This window comes from Moschus berezovskii, chromosome 1 (assembly GCF_049115385.1).
Source record: "Moschus berezovskii isolate FMDL1 chromosome 1, NW_MosBer_1.0, whole genome shotgun sequence".
Lineage (NCBI taxonomy): Eukaryota > Metazoa > Chordata > Mammalia > Artiodactyla > Moschidae > Moschus > Moschus berezovskii.
This window is the reverse complement of record NC_142460.1, coordinates 9,855,204-9,880,718: the sequence shown is the minus strand read 5'-3', so window position 1 is coordinate 9,880,718 and position 25,515 is coordinate 9,855,204. Positions and strand designations below refer to the sequence as shown.

General features: G+C 45.3%; 1 protein-coding gene across 1 annotated transcript in view; it reads left to right on the top strand.

Moving 5' to 3' along the window:
• The first annotated feature begins 1,345 nt into the window (after positions 1–1,345).
• The window catches only part of COL6A6 (collagen type VI alpha 6 chain), a 163,851-nt gene continuing 139,681 nt past the window's right edge, over positions 1,346–25,515 (top strand). The window contains exon 1 of the mRNA XM_055416583.2: positions 1,346–1,526. The gene's annotated coding sequence lies outside the window, so the exon portion shown is untranslated. The remainder of the gene's footprint in view (positions 1,527–25,515) is intronic.

Here is a 25,515-nt window from a genome sequence, read left to right as displayed (position 1 = left end):
TCAATTCCAATTCTACCACTTCCAAATTTGTCTTTCTTTTGATTAAATTTTTTTGTTTACTTAGTATAACATTAAACAGTCAAGCTTTAGAAACACTCTTAGTTACCGTGCAGAGGGACAGTGGAAACAGAGCCCTCCCAGCCTTTGCTGCTGTTTCTTCGTTTGTCTGGGACTCTCTTTTCCCTGCGGTGTCACTGATCCTGCTCACGGTGCCAACTGTCTCATTGCATCTCACTGTGCGCACTGTTCATTGACCCCATGGAAGGCAAGGTGCGGGCTAAGAGGCTGGAAGATAACGCAAGGAGCCCTAGGAACTGCAGGCGCACTTATTCTCTCCTGCCTGGGGCAGCCACCAGTAGCTGCAGACATAATATAATACAACATAACCACACCCAACCCTCCAGGGCTTTTCCAGGGGAAGCTTATATATACTTACAGAACAGAAGTAGCCTGTGGCCAAGCAAGTACCTTTTGAGGTGCATGCACAGTGCTATATGTGACCTCAGCTGTTGCATAATCATTATTCACAAAATGTGGGCAAGAGCAGAGAGGCCAATGGGCAAAGAGAGCCTGAGCAGGACATCTTAGCTAATTTCCTTCCCTACACCTGCTTTCATGCCTTTCTCACTCTTTAGATTTCAGTTTGAGTTTCATTTCCTTTGGGAAGAGTCTTTTGGCTCTGCAAAACCTGAATTAGGATCGCTTCTTCTGTGTTCTCCTGGCCTCACTTACCCCACCAGCAATTACCACCCGGCTTCCTGTTTCCGCTTGTCTCCCAGTGAGATTGAGAATGGAGAGCCCGACTTGGTTTTGCATCCCGAACACCTAATAGTACCAATTACTAGGTGCTCAGATATTTGTAAAGTGAACGCATGGATAGACAAATGAAAGGACAGTCAGTGGATGAGAGAGTCAGAAATACTCTGCTTTGGACCCTGAATTCCAAGTGGGGACCTCCGAGGGCGCTTGGCCCCCATCATGGGGTGCGCAGGGTCTAGTCTCCGTCCGTTCACAGGCAAGTTGGAGCAGTTCCCACCACCCTGCGCATCTGGCAGGCGCAAAGAAGGCGCGCACCTCCAACACCCCAACTTCTCCGACCTCAGCTTCCTCCCGGGTCTGCACTCGAGGGTAGAGGTTCCACGTAGGGAAGGGTCGGCGGGGCAGTGACAGCCCCAGGAACCCCTCAACGGCGTCCAGCCCCTCCCGGCGGCGGCTGCGTCCCCTTCCTCGGGGACGCGCGCTGGGCCGGGGCCGCCGGGGCGGGGAAGGGTCGGCTCGGGGCGGGGAGAAGCGTTTATATAGCAGCGAAGAGGGGTTGGGAGCTAACACCCGCCTGCGGGACGCCGGGAGGCCAGAGGCTGCCCGCGCCGCCTCCGTCCCTGCCAGGGTCTCCCCGGTCGCCGCGGGTCCCCCGAGCGGGGGCCACTGGGCACTGCGCTGCGCGGGTGCCCTGCGCTCTGCTCCGCGCGCTGCGAGACCTGCCCAGACTCGGGAAGGGCCGGGGACCGCGAGGACGTTTCCCCGAGGTAAGTGCTGCAGCCGCCGTTAGCTGGACCGACCAGAGTCAAAGCTAGGTTAGCAAGTGGTCAGGGGTTGCATGGCAGGGACGCGCCGGATGGAGGGGGCTACGTGAGGACCCCGGCAAAGGAACGAAGGATTGTAAGAAGCTCAAAACCGCCTCTTCCGTTTCCACCTTGTCCAGGCAGCATTCGCTGCCCTTCGTTGCGACTTTTCCTCGCATCCTTCCCTTGGAGAGCGCACAGCACACTCTCTGCACCCGGCTCCCTGGCCCCCACCGCACGACTGCCCCACTAACAGTGTCCCCACGCCCAACACAGGGTCTGGAGCGCGGCAGGCACCCGGGACGGCACGGGGAATGGGTGAGTGAGGTTAGAACCAGCCGGGGTCAAGAAAAGCCCCTTCCAAGCCCGCCCAGACCCAGCCTGTACGTTTGCTCCTGCAAACACCCACATTCATTAAAGTTGAAGTTTTACTGTTGACTGAAGGGAGGAGAGAAGACGGGGGAAAATCCGCCCTTTTATGAATGCCCAGTAACATTCTACAGTGAGTGGAACCCCAGCTAATGGCTCAGCGCCAACTGTGCAGATGATGTCAAGGCCGGGCGGCGGAAGGAGGAAAAGTACTGGCCCTGGGAAGTGATTTATTTTCTTCTGGGTCCTTTTGTGATAAAGATTTCTCATTTTTCTTTTTAGAAGTCTACTCTATGGAGATATTAGAGGTGGCCTTTTGTCAGTTGGAGGAAAGGTTTCCATCCGGGACTAGGGTGGTAATGTTGAGGCTGAGGTGTCTATAAAAATCATGAGACGTAAGACAGGAAGGCTATCACAAGTCTTTCATTAAGAATTTCTGCAGTTACCGAATCTGCAGTCACACTGCTTTTTTAAAAGAAGGATCTATTTGATGTGTACTATTTTAAGATAAAACTTTCCAGTATGGAATTGTGTAATACATATCTGGCCTTAAAAGTTTTCCTTTATAAAGGAAGTTATCCCACATTTTATTCCAAAATGTTAGAAGTGCAAAGGAAACCTGAAAGGGAAGCTTATCTTCTACTCAAAAGGCTGGGTTAGAAAACTGTCCAAAAGGACGCTGTGCCATGTGAAATCAAATTTTATGGTGTATATAAAAGACTTTATGGGAAGCACTCCTTGAAGAATCATCTTTAACCTTTTCTGCAGCAAGAAAATCCATCTACTTTTACTAAATTTTCTTGTGAAGCAATTCTCAGAATAGACTGTTGTTAAATATACTTGCAACTTGCACTTTTCACATCCCTTCAGATAGTCCAAATTGCAAGAAACTTTGGATATTTGGAATGTTTATCAAGAATGAATTTTTAAAAAAATCTGTTTACATGGACAGTGCCAAGAGCAACTAATTAAGACACTAAACAAAGGTCAGATTATAAACGCTGTGGATAAAAGTTGGTGCATTATGCATCTACATACATGGTATTCTATGTAGTCCTGCTAATATAATAGTATTAAAAATGACTGAAAATATCTTCCTTGACAGTAAATATCTAATGTCCCTGGAATTTCTCAAAAATATGCTATTGCCAGGTATACAATCTACAAATAAATAAAAGTGATCCCAACTAATGAGGGTATATTTGAAACCAAAAATCACTCACTCTTACAGTCCCAAGAAATAAGTATGAAGATCAGATATTTCTGTGCTTCTTCTTTTATAAATGTCATGAATATAAGACTTCTTCAGGGTGATCAAAAGTTGGACAAAACCTTTTTTCTCTTGTCCTGGCCTTTTTGTTTTTTCTTGTCTTTGCTATTTAAAGTAGGAAGTGGATTGGCTTTGCTCTGAAAAGAATCTAGATTCAAATTATAGAAGAGCTTGAAGTGAAGTGAAATGAAAGTTGTTCAGTCATGTGTCTAACTCTTTGTGACCCCATGGGCTATGCAGTCCATGGACTTCTCCAGGTCAAAATACTGGAGTGGGTAGCCTTTCCCTTCTCCAGGGGATCTTCCCAACCAGGGATTGAACCCAGGTCTCCCACATTGCAGGTGGATTCTTTACCAGCTGAGCCACCAGGGAAGACCATAGAAGAGTTTGGACAGAGGCTTAATCTCTCTGAGTCTTTTCTCATCCGTCACAGGGAGCATGATACCTTCGTACCTCATGGGGATGTGTGAGGAAAGAAAAATAAGATCCTTATAAAATGCCAGACACACATGATCAGTCAACAAGGGTGATGGTGATGGTAGCGGTAATTCTTAAGGGTCAAGGCCCCTAGAAGTGTTCCCAATAATTCATTTATCCTTGAGCCCAATTTTAGTCCATATTTTGATCTCACTGAAATACCTTGTTGCCGTGGAGTGTAAGATGATTGTAACATGATTCACAGACATGCATAACTCACCCAACGTTGTAATCTCCCTTTTCCGCCTGGAAGTGTTCCTGTTGGTGGAGATCATTTAAGGAAAGACCAGTCACTCAGGCATGCTGCCATCCTGAAAGAGCTGTTTGGGGGTTGCGGCTGTTCTGATTCGATCTGTGTTTCTTTGCCTCTTCTGCTTTACAAGTTAGAGGAAATTTTCTAGAAAAGTCCAGTGGTGCCTGTTGGTCGAAGACTTTGAAAAGTGCACCCACTGTTTTAGTGTCTTTGGATAATGGTTTTCTGATAAACCATTAAAAAAAATATCTTTCTACTTTCAGCAGAAAGGCATTAGGTTTACATTTTCAGAATTTTAAATTGAAGGCCTATAAAGCGACCTTCGGTTATTCAAGGGAAAGGAAAATTTAGAAAGTGTATAGGATGCTTTACAGAATAGTCAAGGCCAAACCTTTTCAATGAAGAAATAGTAGTTAGAAAGATTTGGTCTCACTCCTTTTCCAGATTCCTCATCCTCCTTCCAGCTTGTCTTTTCTTGGGGTGACCCCAGGGTGCTGACAGGGAAATTTGGATGAAGATACCATGAATAAAAATGGATACTGTTTGGCTAACATAGGCAATGCACAGAAGAAAAGGTCTCCTGTGGCTCTTGTAACCCTTAAGTTTCCCACAGTACCTGACACTTAGTCGGTCCTCAAGAAATATTTGATAAATAAATGACTAATTTTAAGTCACTTTGCAATTTTAGTGAAAGAGTCTGGCCGAAGTACCCTTCTCACGTAAATCTGGAGCAGCTGCACTTAGAAAATCCAGACAAAAGAAGCGGAATCACCTCTTGCTTATGTCTTTTGCTAAAGAAGAAAGATTCTAAACTTACCTTTATGAGTCATCTTGATTGACTGAGATAACCCTAAAAACTAAGATTTTCTATGATTCCAAATGGCAAACCTCAGGAAATTTCCTGATTTAATTTTGCCATGAAAAGAAAGTTTCCCCCCAAATGCTAAAAAGATGGAGAGGAGGCAAGACAAATAAAGCATCCCTAACCAACTCTGTCTCAAGCCTTAGCATTCCCCTCAAGTCACAGAGAGATAATAAATATACATTCAACCATTCTTTTAGCCATTTATAGTTAAGGATGAGGTATTGATTTGACTCAAACATGTTTTTGTAATGCCTTAAGTACTGTATCCTAAACTTTAGAGAGGAAAAATTTTGCCAGAGTTAGTTGGCAAAGGCATTTGTGTTGGCTTGAAAACCCATAAGCTAATCACTTATTGAGTCCTTTAAAAACAACTTGATGAATGTCTGGCAAGAGATTATGACTGAAATTCTCCATTGCATGAGTCCAAATACAATAGAACTTTGAAGATTCTGGGCGAGTCAGAGTCATATTTGGCAAATTTTGTTTGGTGGTAAAAAAAATATACCACAGCGTATCAAACGGCCCATGTGCTGTCTTTTAGCGCCCCACCTGACCGTCAGTCTGCAGGTATGGATACCACTCTGATCAATCACTTGTATGCATGCGTTTCTCTGGGCAGATGGCGTTTTGTGTTGTAGCAGATTTCCCTAATGCCCAGGCTCTTCTCTTCGCCGCTGGCGGGCAGAGGAGAGCAGAGCCTTGCGCATGTCCCTCCTGCATTTGGTGTTTCACTGCAGGCTTCTTCTGTCAAACCCCCGTGGAGGCCTTGAGGCTTTTCTCTGGCCTTGCGAGCATGGTTGACTCATGCAGAGCAGGCTAGAGGGGCCTGGAAGTTAACCCTCTGGGAGCAAGCCCTTACCCAGTAGCTGATGAAAGCTGGTGAATAAGTATCCTCAGGCTCCTCACACCTTGGGGGAGGCCACCCTTGCGGTCTGATCTTTGTGTTCTTCCCGAGGTGCCTGAGGGGGCGAGCTCCAGCTGCCCAGAACTAATCCACTTGCTCATTCACAGTTCTACCCGGCTCCCTGTCTCACCTCCCTGCCCCTCTACCAGTGATTCCAGGGATCCTCTCCTCAATAAACTTATTGCACAAATTCTTGTCTAGACTCTGCCTTGAGGGAACCCAGCCTGCCGTGTGCTTGTTGCTGGTCTCACTGCAGGCAGTGTTTGAGCCCCACGCATTCTGTAGATTGCATTCTAGCCAAAAAGTGAGTTCTGTTGCTCCTCATCCTGCTTGCGATGGTAGCTGTCTTGCTGTGTCTCACCACGTACACTAGTCGCTGAACCCACGGTAGGCGAGGCACGAGCTGAGAGGCTGGAAGAAAATGCTAGGAGCCGTGGGAACTGCAGACACATTTATTCTCTTCTGGCTGGTACAGCAGCCATAGCAGCATATGTAACGCAACATCGCCACACACAACCTGTGACCAAGCGAGTACCTTGTGGCATGCGTGAAGTGAAGTAAAAGTCACTTAGTCCTGTCCGACTCTGCAACCCCATGGACTGTAGCCCACCAGGCTCCTCTGTCCATGGAATTCTCCAGACAAGAATACTGGAGTGGGCTGACATTCCCTTCTCCAGGGGATATTACCAACCCAGGGACATTGGAAGCGGACTCTTTATTCACAGGTATAGAGTCTGCCTATGCCATGCATGCACAGTGCTATAAATGATCTCAGCTGTTACGTAGTCATTATTTATAAAGCATGGGGTGAGATACTGAGCATGCTGTCTTGGCTAATTTTCTCTCTCCCCACACTGCGCCCCTTCAGGGTCTCTTGTCCCACGGATTATGTATGTTCTACCCTCTATACCATCCCCCTAGCACACAATGCTGCCAGATGAACACACATCCCGCAACAGCAGTAGAGGCTACAAGAGCAAACAGTTACATCCCCAACACATAGGAAAACTCAATGCCAGGTATCACCTGGAACACATGCTGTAGTCCTTGCCCTCACGGGGTTAGAAGAGCCACCCACTGCATGTGGAGTGTCTTTACCTGCCATGGCCAAGTCCAGTACAGTGTCTGTCCTTGTGAGAGTGCAGGAAAGCTTCTGCAGAGGCAACTCAACTCCTGAGGAATTTTATTACTAGGGAACCAACATGCCGGGCCCATCCCTTCAAGTTGGGGATTTTTCTTTTTATGGCATTCACAGCTCTTCCATACGATCAGTTTTCTAAATCTGAGGATACAGCCTTCACAGTACACTGCCTACAGGACACAGCTTTCATTAACAGTACACTGTCTACATAGGACACAGCTTTCACAGTACACTGTCTACATAATAGGACACAGCCTTCACACTACACTGTCTACACAGGACACAGCCTTCACGGTACACTGTCTACAGAGGACACAGCCTTCACAGACACTGTCTACATATGACACAGCCATCAGAGTACACTGTCTACATAGGACACAGCCTTCATGGTACACTGTCTACATAAGACACAGCTTTCACAGTACACTGTCTACATAGGACACAGCCTTCACACTACACTATCTACAGCATAGGACACAGCCTTCAGGGTACACTGTCTATGTCATAGGACACAGCCTTCACGGTACACTGTCTACATAGGACACAGCCTTCACTGTACACTGTCTACGTAGGACACAGCCTTCACGGTACACTGTCTACACAGGACACAGCCTTCACGGCACACTGTCTACATAGGACACAGCCTTCATACTACACTGTTCTACACAGGACACAGCCTCCACAGTACACTGTTTACATAATAGGACACAGCCTTCACAGTACACTGTCTACATAGGACATAGCCTTCATAGTACACTGTCTACATAGGACACAGCCTTCACAGTGGACTGTCTACATAGGACACAGCCTTCACAGTACACTGTCTACACAGGACACAACCTTCACAGTACACTGTCTACACATGGCACAGCCTTCAGACTACACTGTCTGCAGCATAGGACACAGCCTTCACAGTACACTGTCTACATAGGACACAACCTTCACATTACACAGTCTACATAGGTAAGACACAGCCTTCACACTACACTGTCTACATAAGACACAGCCTCCAAACTATACTGTCTACATAGGACACAGCCTTCACAGTACACTGTCTACAGCATAGGACACAGCCTTCACAGTACACTTTCTACACAGGAGACAGCCTTCACAGTACACTGTCTACAGCATAGAACACAGCCTTCACAGTACACTGTCTACACAGGGCACAGCCTTCACACACACTGTTCTACATCATAGGACACAGCCTTCACACTACACTGTCTACATAGGACACAGCCTTCACAGTACCCTGTTTTACATAGGACACAGCCTTCTCAGTACACTATTCTAAATCTCCATCATGAGACACAGCTTTCACAGTGTACCTTTGCACAAATCAGTCCATATTTTCAGCTGCATAACCCAGATGGGGCCCCCGCCAGCTCGGGCCCCCTTTGGGGTCTTCACAGTTTCAAAATGGCATCTCACATGCTGTTCCTTTCACGTCTCTCAGTAAGGACCCACAAAACCCCCACAGGCGCTGGGCCTTCCCCTGTGTCCCAGAGTCACGAAAGCCAAGCTGCCGTGGTTCCCTTGCTTTCGCCAAAATTTCTTACCCAAGTTTACCAGCTCCTCCCGAGTATATGGTCGATGCATCGTGAACTCAGTCACACTGGGGGCCCCTTGGGGCGCCCCCCTTGAACCACTGGCTGCTCAGACTTCACTTTCTGCTGTGTGACAGTCCTCACCACCAAGTGGGGACCGGTGGTCCCACAGTGTTCCTTGTCATCGTCCCTCATTACCTCGTAGTCAAGGCACTGGGTTCCTCAAGGCCACACGCCTCCTGCTCCGGCATGCACGTGCAACGCTCTAGCCTTCCTCCTGTCTCTGCCACGTGTGCCCTTGAGCAGCGTCACGGAACTCACTGTCCATATTCACCTTCAAGGCAATCAGGGAAGTCCACCCCATGGTGCCAGTGGCGGTATGCGCCGCTCTGTCCAGCAAATGGGAATTCACCCCCTGTAACGCCTTCTCAAGGCTGTCTGGTGACCAGCCCACCACCTCCCAGTCTTCCACCAGGCCACACCAAGAGGACTGTGGCCACTGGGTACCACATGCTGTATGGTGGCCACTGGCTTCCGCCATCCAGTGGTTCTTAGACTCTTCTGCCTTCTGCGTATCCTGCCAACTATGCCCATTGTATCACTGGCCCTGCTTGCTATGCCAATTGTTCTCGCCGTTCCTCACAGTATGTGCTATTCGCTGAGCCCATGGTAGGCAAGGCACAAGCTAAGAGGCTGGAAGAAAATGCGAGGAGGACCTGCAGACACATTTGTTCTCTTCTGGCTGGTACAGCAACCATAGCAGCAGACATAACAAAGCACAACATCGCCACACACAACCCGTGACCAAGCAAGTACCTCGTGATGCTCATGTGCAGTGCTACAAAGGCTCTCAGCCATGACATAGTCATCATTTACAAAATGTGGGGCCAGAGGGCCTGAACACACCATCTTGGCTGAATTTCTCTCTCCCCACATGAATCAAGAATGGAATTCTTGCTTTCCACAGGATTTTGAACAGAATTTTGTCCTCCGCTAGTGCTATTTCAATTGTGTCTGGGTCAGTTGGCTTGTGGGTTGTCACCTGATCCTGAATTCCCATGAGCTCTCTGAGAACTGTGTCAGGAGCCCATGGAGGGAGATATCAGCAAGGGCTCAGTGTGACCCCCTCTTTAGAGAAATAGCATCTTCCAGGGGTTATGAGAAGTGGCTCAAACGCATGCTCCACAGAATGGGACCAGTGTCTCAATACTTCTGGTCAATGTTCCTACCCACTCACAGCTTTGGTCACCATTTCTTTCCTGTGGTAGGGTTCTCTAATAGGAGATATGGAAATAGGCACAAGTGGATATTGATAGGAATTGGGTCACATGATTATGGGGGCTGAAAAGTCCTGTGATCTGCCACTTGCAAGCCGAGGCCCAGGAAAGTCAGTGGTGTCATTGGTCTGAGTCTGAAGGCTTGAGAATCAAGAGTTCTGGTATCCAACCACAGAAGTAAATGGACTTTCTAACTCAAGAAGGAGAGCAGATTCACCCTTCCTCTGCCTTTGTGTTCTAATCAGGCCATCAGTGGATTGGATGATGCCCACTTACCTTGGTGAAGGCGCTCTTCTTTGTTCATTCTGTCTATTCAAATACTAATCTCTACTGGAAACCCCTCACAGGCAAACCCAGAAGTAATGTTTTATCATCTCTTGCATGGGTAGGCGCTTCAGTCGTGTCCAACTCTTTGCAGCCCTGTGGACTGTAGCCAAGCTCCTCTGTCCATGGGACTCTCTGGGCAAGACTACTGGAGTGCGTTGCCATGCCCTCCTCCAGGTGATTTCCTGACCCAGGGATCCAACCCGCATCACTTATGTCTCCTGCATTGACAGGTGGGCTCTTCACCAGTAGGGGCAACTGGGAGACCCTTACCATCTCTTAGCTCAGTCAAACTGACATATGAAATTGGCCATTACATTTCCCAGTTACTTACTAATCCACCTCCAACCCCAAGCCAGACCTCTCCGTGGAACTCAGACCCAGACATCTAAGTGTCTGAACATCTCCCTCCAAAGCAGCCTACAAGCCCCGGGCTTCTTCCTAGTCTTCCTCAGTCCTATCTGATCAGGCTCTACATCCTACCATTAGTTGCCTGCTGATTTCTGCAAACTCCTCTGCATCCTCCCTGTCCCCTCTGCTCTTGGTCCCCAAACGCCATTCTCTTTTTCACCCAGACCACAGTTGCCTCCTTGACCACCTCCCTGCTCTGATCTTTCTCCTTTTCTAGCATTTTCCATATTTCAGCTTCAAGTGAATCCCCTAAAACTGCCCACTCTTACTATTTTTCTGCCTGAAATCCTCCATTGCCTTTGGATTAAATTCAAAATCTTTGTCATGGTTGAAAATCCCCCACTATCCAAACTTTATTCACCTCCTCCTGCCTCCTGCCTATTTCTTTGCCACCACGGCCAATCCTTCAGGAGCCATTGCTCTCTCTTTCCTGCCATTAACATTTGGAATTTCCTGTACCTAGAACTGTACTCTCTGGACTTAAATCTGGCTTATTCCTTCTCTCCCTTTAGGCTCAGCTAACATGCCCATTCCTTGGGAAAGTATTACTGAGTCCTGCCTACTAGGTTGGAGTAAGATACCCTTCCCTGAATCCCTACTGTACCCTGAGTTCCCACCATTCCCACTGAACTGTGATTGCTTTGTCTTCCATGTTCACCAGGTTATCTTCAGTACTAACCACTTCTTGGATAATAAATATCCACTGTAGAATAAATGAACTGAAGTCGCAGCTTCCTTACTAGCTGATGACCAAGGGCAAGTCACATAAGCTCTCTGAATTTTCATTTTCACATCTAAAGTATAAATCCTATCCTAACACAGAGGGTGAAAGGATTCTGTTAGTTGGTACTGAACAGAAGACTTTTCTTTTAGATTCATCAAGATAGGCATTATGCTTGACCTGAGCCTGTGATATTCTGAGATGGTAAAGCCCATGTTCCAGGAAAAGGCACTCTGATAGAGGAGCTTTGGGTGGGAGCCAGAAGGAAGAAAGTACCATGTAGCTAAAATTATCCTGCTTTCAAACCCTAGGTGTAATGTGTGCTTGGAAATGAAAGTGATGTAATAACATATAAGGTGCCTAATTCCCTCACACACAGTTTCTTCCAAATAATCCTTCTCCTCCAGCTTCAACATCTGCATTTCCTGGGTTAATGCCATGAATACAGTTTCTAAACTGAGGAGCTTTTCCCAAGAGTTTTGCCTTAAAAAATTATTCTCCACTGTAATTCCTCCTCAGTTTCCCCCTTCTCCAGAACTGCTGTCATCATTCTTGAAACACACCATTAAGCCTCTCATTCTTGGGTTTCCAGGAACTTCTGAAAATCCTTACAAACCCAGTTGCACATTTGTAGATGTAACTGGGTGGAGGCAAGCACTAAGTTAATTAACAGATTTGCACTGGGCAATGATTAAGGCAGAAAACTTTTAGCATTTTAGTTATGGGAAACTGGTTAAATACATAATTTGGGTAAAAATTAGGATTATAAAGCACCTTCAAGAGCTATGTATCTGCACATGTTCAAGACTTTTATTTTTAACTTTACTTATTTAAAACTTTCTTGAAATATAGTTGATTTATAATGCTGTGCTAGTTTTAAGTATACAGCACAGTGATGCAGTCAGACATACGTGCAGGTAGATGTTTTAGAATCTTTTCCACTATAAATTATTACAAGATGCTGAGTTAGTTCTCTGTGCTGTGCAGCAGGTCCTTGCTGTTCATTTATTTTATTTAGTAGTTTGTGCATGTTAATCCCCAACTCTTACTTTATCCCCCCCTTCTCCCTTTGGTACCCCTACATCCACTCTCAACGCTGTGAACTTGCTTCTGCCTCACAGACATGCTCGTTTGTGTTGTGTTTTAGCTCCCACGCACACAAGTGACAGCATGTGATGACTGCCTCTCTTCCTCACTTATTTCGCTTAGTATCACTATTCCCAGGCTCATCCATGTTGCTACAGGTGACATTATTTCATTCTTTTTATTGCTGAGTAATATTCCATTGTGAATATATACATATGTGTGTGTGTGCGTGTCTGTGTGAAAGTGAAAGTTGCTCAGTTGTGTCTGACTCTTTGCGACCCCGTGGACTATACAGTCCATGGAATTCTCCAGGCCAGAACACTGGCGTGGGTAGCCTTTCCCTTCTCCAGAGGTTCTTCGGGGGATCTTCCCGACTCAGGAATTGAACCAGGGTCTCCAGCACTGCAGGTAGATTCTTTACCAACTGAGCTGTCAGGGAAGTCTATCACTTCTTTACCCATTTGCCTGTCGACGGACACTTAGGTTGCTTCCATGTCTTGGCTATAGTAGATTGTGCTGCAAAGACATTGGGGAGCACGCATCTTTTCAAATTATAGTTCTCTCCAGATATACACCCAGGAGTGGGATTACAGGACAGAAACTCTGTCATTGAAATTGACTTTGATTAATATTTTCAAAAATTCGTTGTCAGTTTGTTGTTTGACTTTTCATTAGATTACAGTATCCCACTCCTGGCATATATTTGGAGAAAACTATCATTTGAAAACTATAAATATTACAGTAGCTCTGTATTTAGTTTTTTAAGAAAGACTTTTAAGTATTATTTGGTAAGTTACTGCTTTGGCACACCTACCTAAGTCTATGGCAATCCAGTTTTTAAGTTCACTGAGCCTGGGGTGCCCACCCCACCCTGAAACGCAGTTTATGAATGCTCTTTATTTCTATGCATCCCCCCAATTTGTGCACCCTTAGCCATTTGTGGGCGTCCCTGGTGGCTCAGCTGGTAAAGAATCCGCCTGCAGTGCAGGAGACCTGGGTTCAATCCCTGAGTTGGGAAGATCCCCTGGAGAAGGGAACAGCTACCCACTCCAGTATTCTGGTCTGGAGAATTCCATGGACTGTATAGTCCATGGGGTTGCAAAGAGCAGACACGACTGAGTGACTTTCACTTCACTTCACTTCAGCCATTTGTAATTAACAATCATTATATAAGAAAAATGGGTAAATTAATCATTGACAGCATTGTCTACATTTGAGACCCACTTCATGAATCCATATTTGTGTATCCCTAGATGCAGAATACTTTAGATAGATGATTTTTTTCTCCCCAAAGCCTGAGGGTTTATGTATCTCTTTTCTTCTTTTATTTCTTGCTCCATTAGTTCTTTCCACTTCTTTACGAAGAAAGTTGCAGTTAGGCATGGAAATGGCAACCCACTCCAGTTTTCTTGCCTGGAGAATCCCAGGGATGGGGGAGCCTGGTGGGCTGCCATCTATGGGGTCGCACAGAGTTGGACACGACTGAAGCGACTTAGCAGCAGCAGCAGTTCTGCTGTTGTCTCAATCAACAACTATCCAAGGAACCAAGGAATTGAGTTGGGTACCACAGTGAAATGGCAATCCACTCCAGTACTATTGCCTGGAAAATCCCATGGACAGAGGAGCCTGGTAGGCTACAGTCCATGGGGTCGCAAAGAGTCGGACACGACTGAGCGACTTCACTTACTTCCTTATCACAGTGAACACTGAAGAAAAGATTGTGACTCCATATTTGTATGTCTGTAACTCCCAGCTGAGAAAGAAGATGTGTGCCCTGTATGCAGAGCTGTAGCTGTGCCACCAGCTTCATACAGGAGCAATAGGTGACAAGGTTAGAACTACCTGGGTACAAAGAGATGGTTGCCTCCAGATTTTTTTTCACACAGTGGCTCTCCAATACTCTATGTCATGGAAATAGTGGATACTATGGATTCTCTATGTCAATTACCTTATCACTTATTAAGCACGTTATATGCATCATCACATTTAATCCACAGCAACTCAATATGAAAAGTGGTACTATCATTATCCCCCTTTCACTGATGAGGGTCTGAGGTTTCATGATGCATGAGTTTCTTAAAATCACACTGGCCTGAGTGGTATTTGAATTCATGGTGTCAGAGTATGACACTGCTACCTGTCTATTCTGCTGGGTCCGCTAGAAAATGTTTGCTTCTAAATCCTAGAAGCTTCGAATGATGATGCTCAACTTAGATCCCTGCATGATCCAAATAATAGTTCATAAGTCGGGTTTTTCAGGATAAAGGGAAATTTTGACTAAATGTTACTTGGTTTTCATTTATCTCTTTCTTTTACTTTCCAGTGGACTGAATCTTGGTCATTGAAATTGACTTTGTTTAATATTTTCAAAGCTCGTTCTCATTTTGCTCTTTGACTTTTCATAGGATCCGAAATTTTCAGAGCGAAAATGGGTCTTACAAATTATTTCAAGTAGGTTTTGGGCTTCCCAGGTGGCGCTAGTGGTAAAGAACCTGCCTGTCAATGCAGGAGGTGTAAGAGATGCAGATTCGATCCCTGGGTGGGGAAGATCCCCTGAAGGAGGGCATGGCAACCTACTCCAGTGTTCTGCCTGGAGAATCCCCATGGACAGAGGAGCCTGGTGGACTACAGTCCATAGGGTCACAAAGAGTCAGACACAACTGAAGCAACTTAGCATGCACGCCCGCATGTTTTGTAACAAAAGTGATTGCTTCTCCCCCATCCGTCTCCATGATTAATATATATAATGTCTTCCCACTAATCTTGGGATAAAAGCAAAATTCATTAGTAGATCCTGCAAACCCATGCATGGCCTGGCTATTTCTTTTTCAGCCTCAACAAATGCTCCCTTTCACTGTTTTCTAGTCATACTGGACTTCCTTTGGCTCCATGACCATTTTGTTCTTTCTGCTGCAGGACCTTGAAACAAGCCCTCCTCCCATGACACACTCCTTTTGGCCTGGTTAACTCTCATCATTCCTACACATATCACCATAAACAGCAGCCCCTTAGGGGAGCCTTTCCTGACCTCTGAATTAATCATTTCTCTTTATTACATGCCATCCCAGCGTATGATAATTTGACAAATAATTATTGAGTGTCTTTCTATGTGTAAGCCTTATTTTAGGTGCTGGGAAACAAGATGGGCCAAGTCTTACCTCCAGGGAGAATATAAGTAATAAAGTCAACAAATGTGTTAAAAGCTAGGGAAAAAGAGGGAAGTGGCTGACAGTAAGGACATGGGAGGTTATTTTGGATAGGTGGTCAGGAAGGCCATCTCCTGCATCTCAGGAGGAGCTGACATTTGAGCAAAAACCCAAGTGAACTTGGGAGTAAAGCAAGATTGCCTGAGGGAGAAGGGGCATTTCCAGACAGGAACAACATGGGCGTGAGAAAAAGCAAAGGAGGCCAGCATGACTGAAGGCGGGTAATGAGAGGGAGTGTAAAAAGGACAAAATCAGATCAGGGGGCACGCGCTCTGTCCTGGAGACTTGTGGCCCATGCATGCAACACTGGATTTTTAATCTAAGCTTCGTGGAAAGACGTTGATTTTGAACATGGGATATGGATCAAATGTATGGTCTTCAAAGATCATCCTGCCTAACGCCTAAAGAAAGTATGAAGAAGGGCAAGTGTCAAAACACAGAGATCTGCTAGCGTCATAACCCAGGCAAGAAGCAGTGGCGGCGTGGACCTGGCTAGGAGGTGGTAAGATGGTTAGATTTGCAGGTACTGTTGGCAGACTCACCGATGGATGGGCTGAGGAGCCTCAGAGAAACCTCTTCTTTTTAGCATATAACAATGCTGTCATTTTACATTTACTGGTGCCGTTCTTTCAAGAATACGTTGCTCTCTCAGTGGATTGGAAGATCCATAGGACGAAGACCACATCTGGCTTTACCCCTGCCCATCTGCTGCCTACACAGGGCCTCACGTTTAAAAATGAAAGAATAAATAAGTATGTTGAAGTGAAGTGAAGTGGCTCAGTCGTGTCCGACTCTTTGCTACCCCGTGGACTGTAGCCCACCAGGCTCCTCCGTCCATGGAATTTTCTAGGCAAGAATACTGGAGTGGGTTTCCATTTCCTTCTCCAGGGGATCTTCCCAACCCAGGGATCAAACCCAGGTCTCCCACATTGCAGGCAGACAGACACTTTACCATCTGAGCCACCAGGGAAGACAAATAAGTATTTTGCTAAGTCGTTTCAGTCGTGTCTGACTCTGTTCGATCCCATAGACAGCAGCCCACCAGGCTCCCCTGTCCCTGGGATTCTCAGGCAAGAACACTGGAGTGGGTTGCCACTTCTTTCTCCAATGCGTGAAAGTGAAGTCGCTCAGTTGTGTCCGACTCTTAGCGACCCCATGGACTGCAGCCCACCAGGCTCCTCCATCCATGGGATTTTCCAGGCAAGAGTACTGGAGTGGGGTGCCATTGCCTTCTCCGAAATAAGTATTTTAAAACTACCTAATTTACAGATGAGGGAAATGAGTCTCTGAGAGTTGAAGTTAAAAGATTGGTCAGAAAGGTCTCTCAGTCTGGACTAGAACCCACTCTTCCACCTTCTTCAGACAAGCTACTTTCCCTTGTGCAGTGGCGCCCCTTCCAAACTCTGTATTTTTTTCCTTGAGGGAGGGAGGGATTACCAAAATGTACTTCAAATACTACTAATGGGAGACTCCACACAAATGCAGCAGCATTGTTCTAATAACCCTTGTGAGGCTCTATTGAGGCAACTTGAGTCTGTGACATTCTTTCTTTCTTTGAGCTTGTTTTCTTCTCCGGGAAAAAATAATCGACCTTATCTCACTATTTTTTGTTTTATTTCTTTAATTGAACTTTATTGAAGGAGAGTTGACTGACAGTGTTGTGCTAGTTTCAGGTGTACAGCAAAGTGGTTCAGCTCAGCTTCCTTTTCAGATTATTTTCCCTCATAGGTTATTACAAAACTTTGAGTATAGTTCCCCGTGCTGCATGGCAGGTCCTTGTGGTTTATTTTATATAGTCAGTCGTGTGTATATGTCAATTCCAACCTCCTGCTTTATCCCCCTTTCATAACCATACGTTTGTTTTCTATGTCTGTATGTCTGTTTCTGTTTTGGAAATAAGTTCATTTACATCTTTTTGTCTCATTATCGGTGAGTGTTATGCCTCAGACCAGAAGGAGGTCAGCCTAAGCCATCTGACTTGAGCTGTTTTTTTTTTTAAAATGCTACAGCTTCAGACAAGAGCAACTGGTGTGCTTTATCTTCATACAAGAAGTTAGCCATACAAAAATGTTCACTCCCCAAGGGCATTTTGGAAAAGAAGTCAGTTGAGGCAAGCTGTGATTAAGAGGGAAGAAAAGAACAGAAAGCAATTAAGAGTTTCTTGGGTTCACTCGGCAGGGAAAAGCTGCCTGAAACGTGACTTTCTCAGCAGTGATCACATCCTTGGACCTCTGCCTTTCTAATCAAATTCCTGAGACTACAGGAATGAGCATATGTACATGTATATATACGTATATATATATATTTCATTTAATGAACAGCTGGTAAACTGGATCCTTCCTCTCTGCTCTGTGGAGCTTTACCAAAGCACTTCAGTGTTGCCGTGTAATTGAATACTAATATTTAACCCTGGAATACAAAGAGGAGAAATTAGATCTAACCTAGCTGCGCCTCACCCAGGAGCTTCTACATGGTCCCCTTCCTGATGTGCATAGTAATTGGTTCTGTTATGTTCCATGTTGACTGGGAAAACACACACACAACCTAAAAACTCTGAGTTGAGTTTTATTCAGTGTCTTACTGAGGACTATAGCCTGCAGGACAGCTTTTTAGTAGCTCTGAGGAACTGCTTTGAAGCTATGAGGCTTGGGAGATACAGGCCAATGTAGTGTGATTTTGGTTAAACAATACATGCAACCCAAAATGCACCTCAGTAGAAGATCACTGCTAATTACAAGGAACGGATTTTTCAGTTAGTGCTTTTGTAGTATGGGAAGATGTAAAGATGTGGGTTCATAAAAATTTCTCCTGAACTATATCTAATTTTCTAAAGTTTTGTTTGGCCTGTTTCCCCAAAGCACGGAATATCTCTTCCTATTCTTCATCCTTGAACTTCTTTCAGAGTGCTCTATAGATTGGCGCCTACAGTGGCTAATGACTTAACCTTGTCGAACCAGATGGTGAGTGACATTCCTTTGGTCCACATCCCCAGGGCGCCTCCAACATTGCCCACTTTCCTCTTTCCATTCTTGGAAGCACCACCCAGAGTAATCTGTACCTTTCTGAGCTCTTTCTCATGCCTTGATTCCTAGCCTCCACCCTTGTGAAGCTTCCAGTCTAGCAGGGCGACAGACGTGAATGAGATAAACCCTCAAACGAAGGTTTAAACACAGATTTGTGATGCGCTATGAAGAAAAGTAATAAGGTGCATGGGAGAAAAGTCGCAAAGGAGATCTAATTTGTGAGGACAGGAGAGGACCTCCCCGGGCAAAGAGGATTTCAGCAAAGACCTGGAGGCTGAAGACTGAGCAGGAGGAAAGTCAGGGGGCAGAAGAGTGGCCAGACAGACTTCCCTGGTGGTCCACTGGTTGAGAATCTGCCCACCAAAGGAGGGGACACAGGTTCAATCCCTGCTCCAGGAAGATCCCACGTGTGCAGGGCAACTGAGTCCATGAGCTGCAATTACTGAGCCTGTGCTCTAGAGCCCATGCTCTGCAACAGGAGAAGCCACTACAGTGAGAAGCCTGTTCACTGCCATCAGAGTAGCCCCTGCTCGCCACTACTAGAGAGAGCCTGAGTGCCACAGCGGAGACCCAGCACAGGCAAAAATTAAATACATAAATTTTAAGCGGTCAGAGAAACTACAGTGAGGTATCACCTCACACCAGTCAGAATGGCCAGCATCAAAAAATCTACAAACAGTAAATGCTGGAAAAAGTATGGCGGAAAGGGAACCCTTTTGCACTGTTGTTCCAACTCTTTTGCAACCCAGTAGACTGTAGCCCGCCAGGCTCCTCTGTCCATGGGATTTCCCAGGTAAGAATACTGGAGTGGGTTTCCATTTCCTTCTCTAGAGGATCTTCCTGACCCAGGGATCAAACCTGCATCTCCTGCTTGGCAGGTGGATTTTTTACCACTGGGTCAGAAGGGAAGCTCCTTGCACTTTTGGTGGGAATATAAATTGATACAGTGTCTACGGAGAAGTCAGGACAATTGCTTCTTGGAAGGAAAGCGATGACAAACCTAGACAGTGTGTTGAAAAGCAGAGACATCACTCTGCCAACAAATGTCTGTCTAGTCAAGGCTATGGTCATCCCAGTGGTCATGTACGGTTGTGAGAGCTGGACTGTTAAGAAGGCAGAACGCCAAAGAATTGATGCCTTCAAGCTATGGTGCTGAAAATTCCTGAAAGTCCCTTGGACAGCAAACCAGTCAATCTTAAGGGAAATCAATATTTCCTTTATTATATTATATTCCCTGAATATTCATTGGAAGGACCGATGCTGAATCTGAAGCTCCAATATTTTGGTCATCCAATGTGAACAGCCAACTCATTGGAGTCTTAATGCTGGATTCACTGGAGTCCCAGTCCCTAATGCTGGGAGAGATTGAGGGCAGAAGGAGAAGAGGGCATCAGAGGATGAGATGGCTGGATGGCATCACCGATGCAATGGACATGAACTCGGGCAAACTCCGAGAGATGGTGAGGGACAGGGAGACCTGGCGTGCTGCAGCCCATGGGGTCCCAGAGTAAGACACGACTGGGAGACTGAACGACCACTGTGGGAAACAGTGTGGAGGTTCCTTAAAACCAGGAATGAGACCACCAACAATCCCACCCCTGGGCTTAACCCCTGAGAAAACCATGATTGGAAAAGACACATGTACGCCCCAACTGCAGCACTATTTACAAATAACCAGGACATGGAAGATGTCAACCTAGATGTCAGTCAACAGATGAATGGATAATGAAGCTGTGGTTCTGTATGGACAGTGGACTATTACTTCTCCATTTGAGTCAGTTGTACTGAGGTGGATGAACATGGAGCTTATTATGCAGAGTGAAGTAAGTCAGAAAGATAAAAACAAATATTATGTAATAATGCATATATACGGAATCTAGAAAAATGTTACTGATGAGTCTATTTGCAGAGAAGAAGTAGAGACACGGACATGGAGAACAGACTGTGGACACAGTAGGGGAAGGAAAAGTTGGGATGAATGGAGAGACTGGCATGGAAACATACAGACTGCCATATGCAAACTAGATAGCTAACAGGAAGTTGTTATATAACACAAGGGGCTCTACCCAGTACTCTGTGACAAGCTAGACGGGTGGGTGGGATTGGGTGGGGGGCATAGGAAGGAAGTTCAAGAGGGAAGGGACATATGTACACTATGGCTGATTCATGTTATTGAACAGCAGAAACTAACACAGCGTTGTAAAGCAATTATCTTCCATTAAATACAGTGCATATAAACACACACACACACACACATATATATGGAGATGCTCAAAAACAAAAGGTGACCAGAGAGAATGGCAGTGGTCAGAGGGCACTGGGCAGGGCTTCTCAAGCCTTGCTGCATATACACATTGCCTGGAGATCTTGTTACACTGCAGGCTGATTCACTAGACCTGGGGAGGCTGCATTTCCAGCAACCTTTGATGGTGTTCTTCAGGGGCTGAGCTGAGAACCACACTCTGAGTAGCAGAGGTGCATGGCAAAGGTTGGCAAAGTTCTTCTGTAGAGAGTCAGACAGTAAACACGTTAGACTTTGTGGGTCCTGCTGTCTCTGCTGCAACTCCACCCCAGTGTCATTGTGATGAGCAGCGACTAGCATTCAGATCAGTAGACTGTGAGTAAAGCAGATTATCCTCCATAATGTGGGGACCTCATCTAAACACTTAACAACTCTAAGATAGGACAGGACAGTCTTATAGGATGTTTAGAAGTATCCCCACCCACTGCCCACTAGATGCTAAACAAACAGAACCCTCCTCCAACAGTAAAAATCAGAAAAGTCTCTCTAGACATGATTAAATGCTCACAGGGACAAACATTCTCCTCCAGTTGAGAAACACTGGTAAAAATAACTGAAATGCAGGCACCATTGCTCCTATTAAGCCAGTGCTGCCCTGCTGCCCATGTAGGTCGCTTCGAAACAAGTTTATCCTTTCCCACAAAATCGGGCTCAAAACCCACTTCCAACAAAGTGACCCTCCCTCCTCCGGATACCACTCCTGTGACTGCCTTTCCTTACGCACAGTACACGCCATCGCACCGTTTTCCAAGGGTCTTTTGGAGTCTCACACATGTGTATACTGTGTCCTCTTGCACTGAACCAGGGGCAGCCTTGATAAGAGGAGTGGATAATTGTACTCAAGTCCAAATACTGCAGTTTGCCACCTTGGGTCTTAGGAGAATCACTCATCCTTCTTGAGTTTCAGTATTAATATTGAAAAAACAGGAAGAATTGAGTCTCCTTCACAGAGTGGTTAAAACCTTTCAAACTATGAAAACACAGTATCTCAGTCGTGTCCAACTCTTTGTGATCCAAGGACTACAGCACACCAGGTATTCCTGTCCTTCACCATCTCCTGAGCCGGGTCAAATTTATGTCCATTGAGTGGTGATGCCATCCAGCCATCTCATCCTCTGTCATCCCCTTCTCCTCCTGCCCTCAATCTTAACCAGCCTCAGAGTCTTTTCAAATGAGTCAGCTCTACGCATCTGGTGGCTAAAGTATTGGAGTTTCAGCTTCAACATCAGTCCTTCCAATGAATATTCAGGACTTATTTCCTTTAAGATGGACTGGTTGGATCTCCTTGCAGTCCAAGGGGCTCTCAAGAGTCTTCTCCAACATCACAACTCAAAAGCATCATTCTTCTGTGTTCAGCCTTCTTTATGGTCCAGCTCTCACATCCATGCATGACTACTGGAAAAACCATAGCTTTGACTAGATGGACCTTTGTTGGCAAAGTGATTCTGCTTTTTAATACTCTCTCTAAGTTTGCTATAGCTTTTCTTCCAAGGAGCAAGTGTCTTTTCATTTCATGGCTGCAGTCACCATCTGCAGTGATTTTGGAGCCTAAGAAAATAAAGTCTGTCACTGTTTCCATTGTTTTCCCATCTATTTGCCATGAAGTGATGGGACTGGATGCCATGATCTTAGCTTTTTGAATGTTGAGCTTTAAGCCAGCTTTATCACTCTCCTTTCACTTTCACCAAGAGGCTCTTTAGTTCCTCTTCACTTTCTGCCATAAGGGTGGTGTCATCTGCATATCTGAGGTTATTGATATTTCTCCCAGCAATCTTGATTCCAGCTTGTGTTTCATCCAACCCAGCATTTCACATGATGTTCTCTGCATAGAAGTTAAATAAGCAGGGTGACAGTATACAGTGTTGACTTATTCCTTTCCCAATTTGGAACCAGTCTATTGTTCCATGTCCAGTTCTAACTGTTGCTTCCTGACCTGCATACAGATTTCTCAGGAGGCAGGTCAGGTGGTCTGGTATTCCCATCTCTTGAAAAATTTTCCACAGTTTGTTGTGATCCACACCGTCAAAGGTTTTGGTGTAGTCAATGAAGCAGAAATAGATGTTTTTCTGGAACTCTCTTGCTTTGTCAGTGATCCAACAGATGTTGGCAGTTTGATCTCCGGTTATTCTGGCTTTTCTAAATTCAGGTTGAACATCTGGAAACTAGTTTCATGTACTGTTCAAGCCTGGCTTGGAGAATTTTGAACATTACTTTGCTAGCATATCAGATAAGTGCAATTGTGTGGTACTTTGAACATTCTTTGGCACTGCCCTTCTTTGGGATTGGAATGAAAACTAACCTTTTTCTAGTCCTGTGACCACTGCTGAGTTTTCCAAATCTGCTGGCATATTGAGTGCAGCACTTTCACAACATCATATTTCAGAATTTGAAATAGCTTAACTGGAATTCCATCACCTCCACTAGCTTTGTTTGTAGTGATGCTTCCTAAGGCCCACTTGACTTCCCACTCCAGGATGTCTGGCTCTAGGTGAGTGATCATACAGGTTCTTGACATTGTACAGGAGGTAGTGATCAAGACCATCCCCAAGAAAAAGAAATGCAAAGAGGCAAAATGGTTGTCTGAGGAGACCTTACAAATAGCTGAGAAAGAAGAGAAGCTAAAGGCAAGGGAGAAAAGGAAAGACATACACATTTTAATGCAGAGTTCCCCATCTATTTGCCATGAAGTGATGGGACCGGATGTCATGATCTTAGTTTTTTGAATGTTGAGTTTTAAGCCAGCTTTTTCACTTTCCTCTTTCACCTTGATCAAGAGGCGCTTTCGTTCTTCTTTCCTTTCTGACATTAAGGATGGTGCCACGTGCATTTGTTGTTGCTGTTCAGTCGCTCAGTGGTGTCTGACTCTCTGTGACCCCATGGATGGCACCACGCCAGGCTTCTGTGTCCTTCACCATCTCCCAGAGCTTGCTCACACTCATGTCCATCGAGAAAGTGATGCCATCCAACCATCTCATCCTCTGTCGTCCCTGTCTCCTCCTGCGTATCTCAGGTTATTGACATTTCTCCTGGCAATCTTGATTCTAGCTTGTGCTTCATCCAGTCTGGCATTTCACATGATGTACTCTTCATAGAAGTTAAATAAGCAGGGTGACAATATACATCCTTGATTACTTCTTTCCCTATTTGGAACCAGTCTGTTGTTCCATGTCCAGTTCTAACTGTTGCTTCTTGACCTGCACACAGGTTTTGCAGGAGGCAGGCAAGGTGCTCTGGTGTTCCCATGTCCTGAAGAATTTTCCACAGTTTGTTGTGACTCACACAGTCAAAAGCTTTGGCATAGTCAGTGAAGCAGATCTTTTTCTGCAGTTCTCCTACTTTTTCTATGATCCAACAGATGTTGGCAATTTATCTCTTAATCTTCTGCCATTTCTAAATCCAGCTTGAAACATCTGGAAGTTCTCATTTAATGTACCATTGAAGTCTGGCTTGGAGAACTTTGAGCATTACATTGCTAGCATGTGACATGAGCACAATTGTTTGATAGTTTGAGAATTCTTTGGCATTGCCTTTTTTTGGGATTGGAATGAAAATTGACCTTTTACAATGCTGTAGCCACTGCTGAATTTTCCAAATTTGCTGGCATATTGAGTGCAACACTTTAACAGCATCATCTTTTAGGATCTGAAATAGCTCAGCTGGAATTTCATCACCTCCACTAGCGTTATTCATAATGATGCTTCCTAAGGCCTGCTTGACTTTGTACCCCAAAATGTCTGGCTGTAAGTCAGTGATCACATCACTGTGGTTATCTGGGTCATTAAGGTTATTTTTGTATAGTTCTTCTGTGTATTCTTGCCACCTCTTTTAATATCTTCTACCTCTGTTATGTCCATACTGTTTCTGGCCTTTATTGTACCCATCTTTGCATAAAATATTCCCTTGGTAGCTTTAATTTTCTTGAAGAAACCTCTATCCTTTCCCATTCTATTGTCTTCCTCTATTTCTTTTCATTGTTCACTTAAGAAGCCTTTCTTATCTCTCCTTGCTGTTCTTTGGAATATAGGGTTTTTCCCTCTAAAAGCAGAACCATTGCTTTCACATTTTTGGCAAAAGAATAACCAGTACAGGGAGTGAAATATTACCTTGAAAAATACTAAACAAACAATAAATACATGAATTTGCATGTCGTAATTTGCATTTTGTTTTAGTTTATTTTCTTCTCCGATACCTTTTAAAGTAATGTAGGCAGAGTCCTTTCTGTGTCCTTCTGATATTAATCTATAAATTACTTATTGGGACAGCTGCCAAGGCAATGTAATTTACCTCGTTATTGACTTCAAGTCCTCAGAAACAATGGTGCTCATTTGTAATTCTACCTACCCCCGTTGTCCGCGTCTTTATTTCCTTACTGAGCACACATGAGAGAATGAGTGCTAAGTGACTTCAGTCATGTCTGACTCTCTGAGACTCTATGGACTGTAGCCCACCAGGCTCCTCTATTAATGGGATTCTCCAGGCAAGAATATTGGAGTGGGTTGATATTCCCTCCTCCAAGGGGGATCTTCCCAACCCAGGGATCGAACCCACGTCTCTATGTCTCCTGCACTGGCAGGCAAGTTCTTTACCACTAGTACCACCTGGGAAACCCTGAGAGCACCCATGCTTGAGACCAAATATTTGCCCTTCAGAGTTGGCTGAGGCAGCCCTCTTCCAGAAAAGTCACCTCTTCAACCCTCAGCCCTCTCCCCTGCCAAGGCATCCAGATGATGCTTTTCTGATTTCCCAGAGCCCTCAGGGTTGACCGCCTGCACCACAG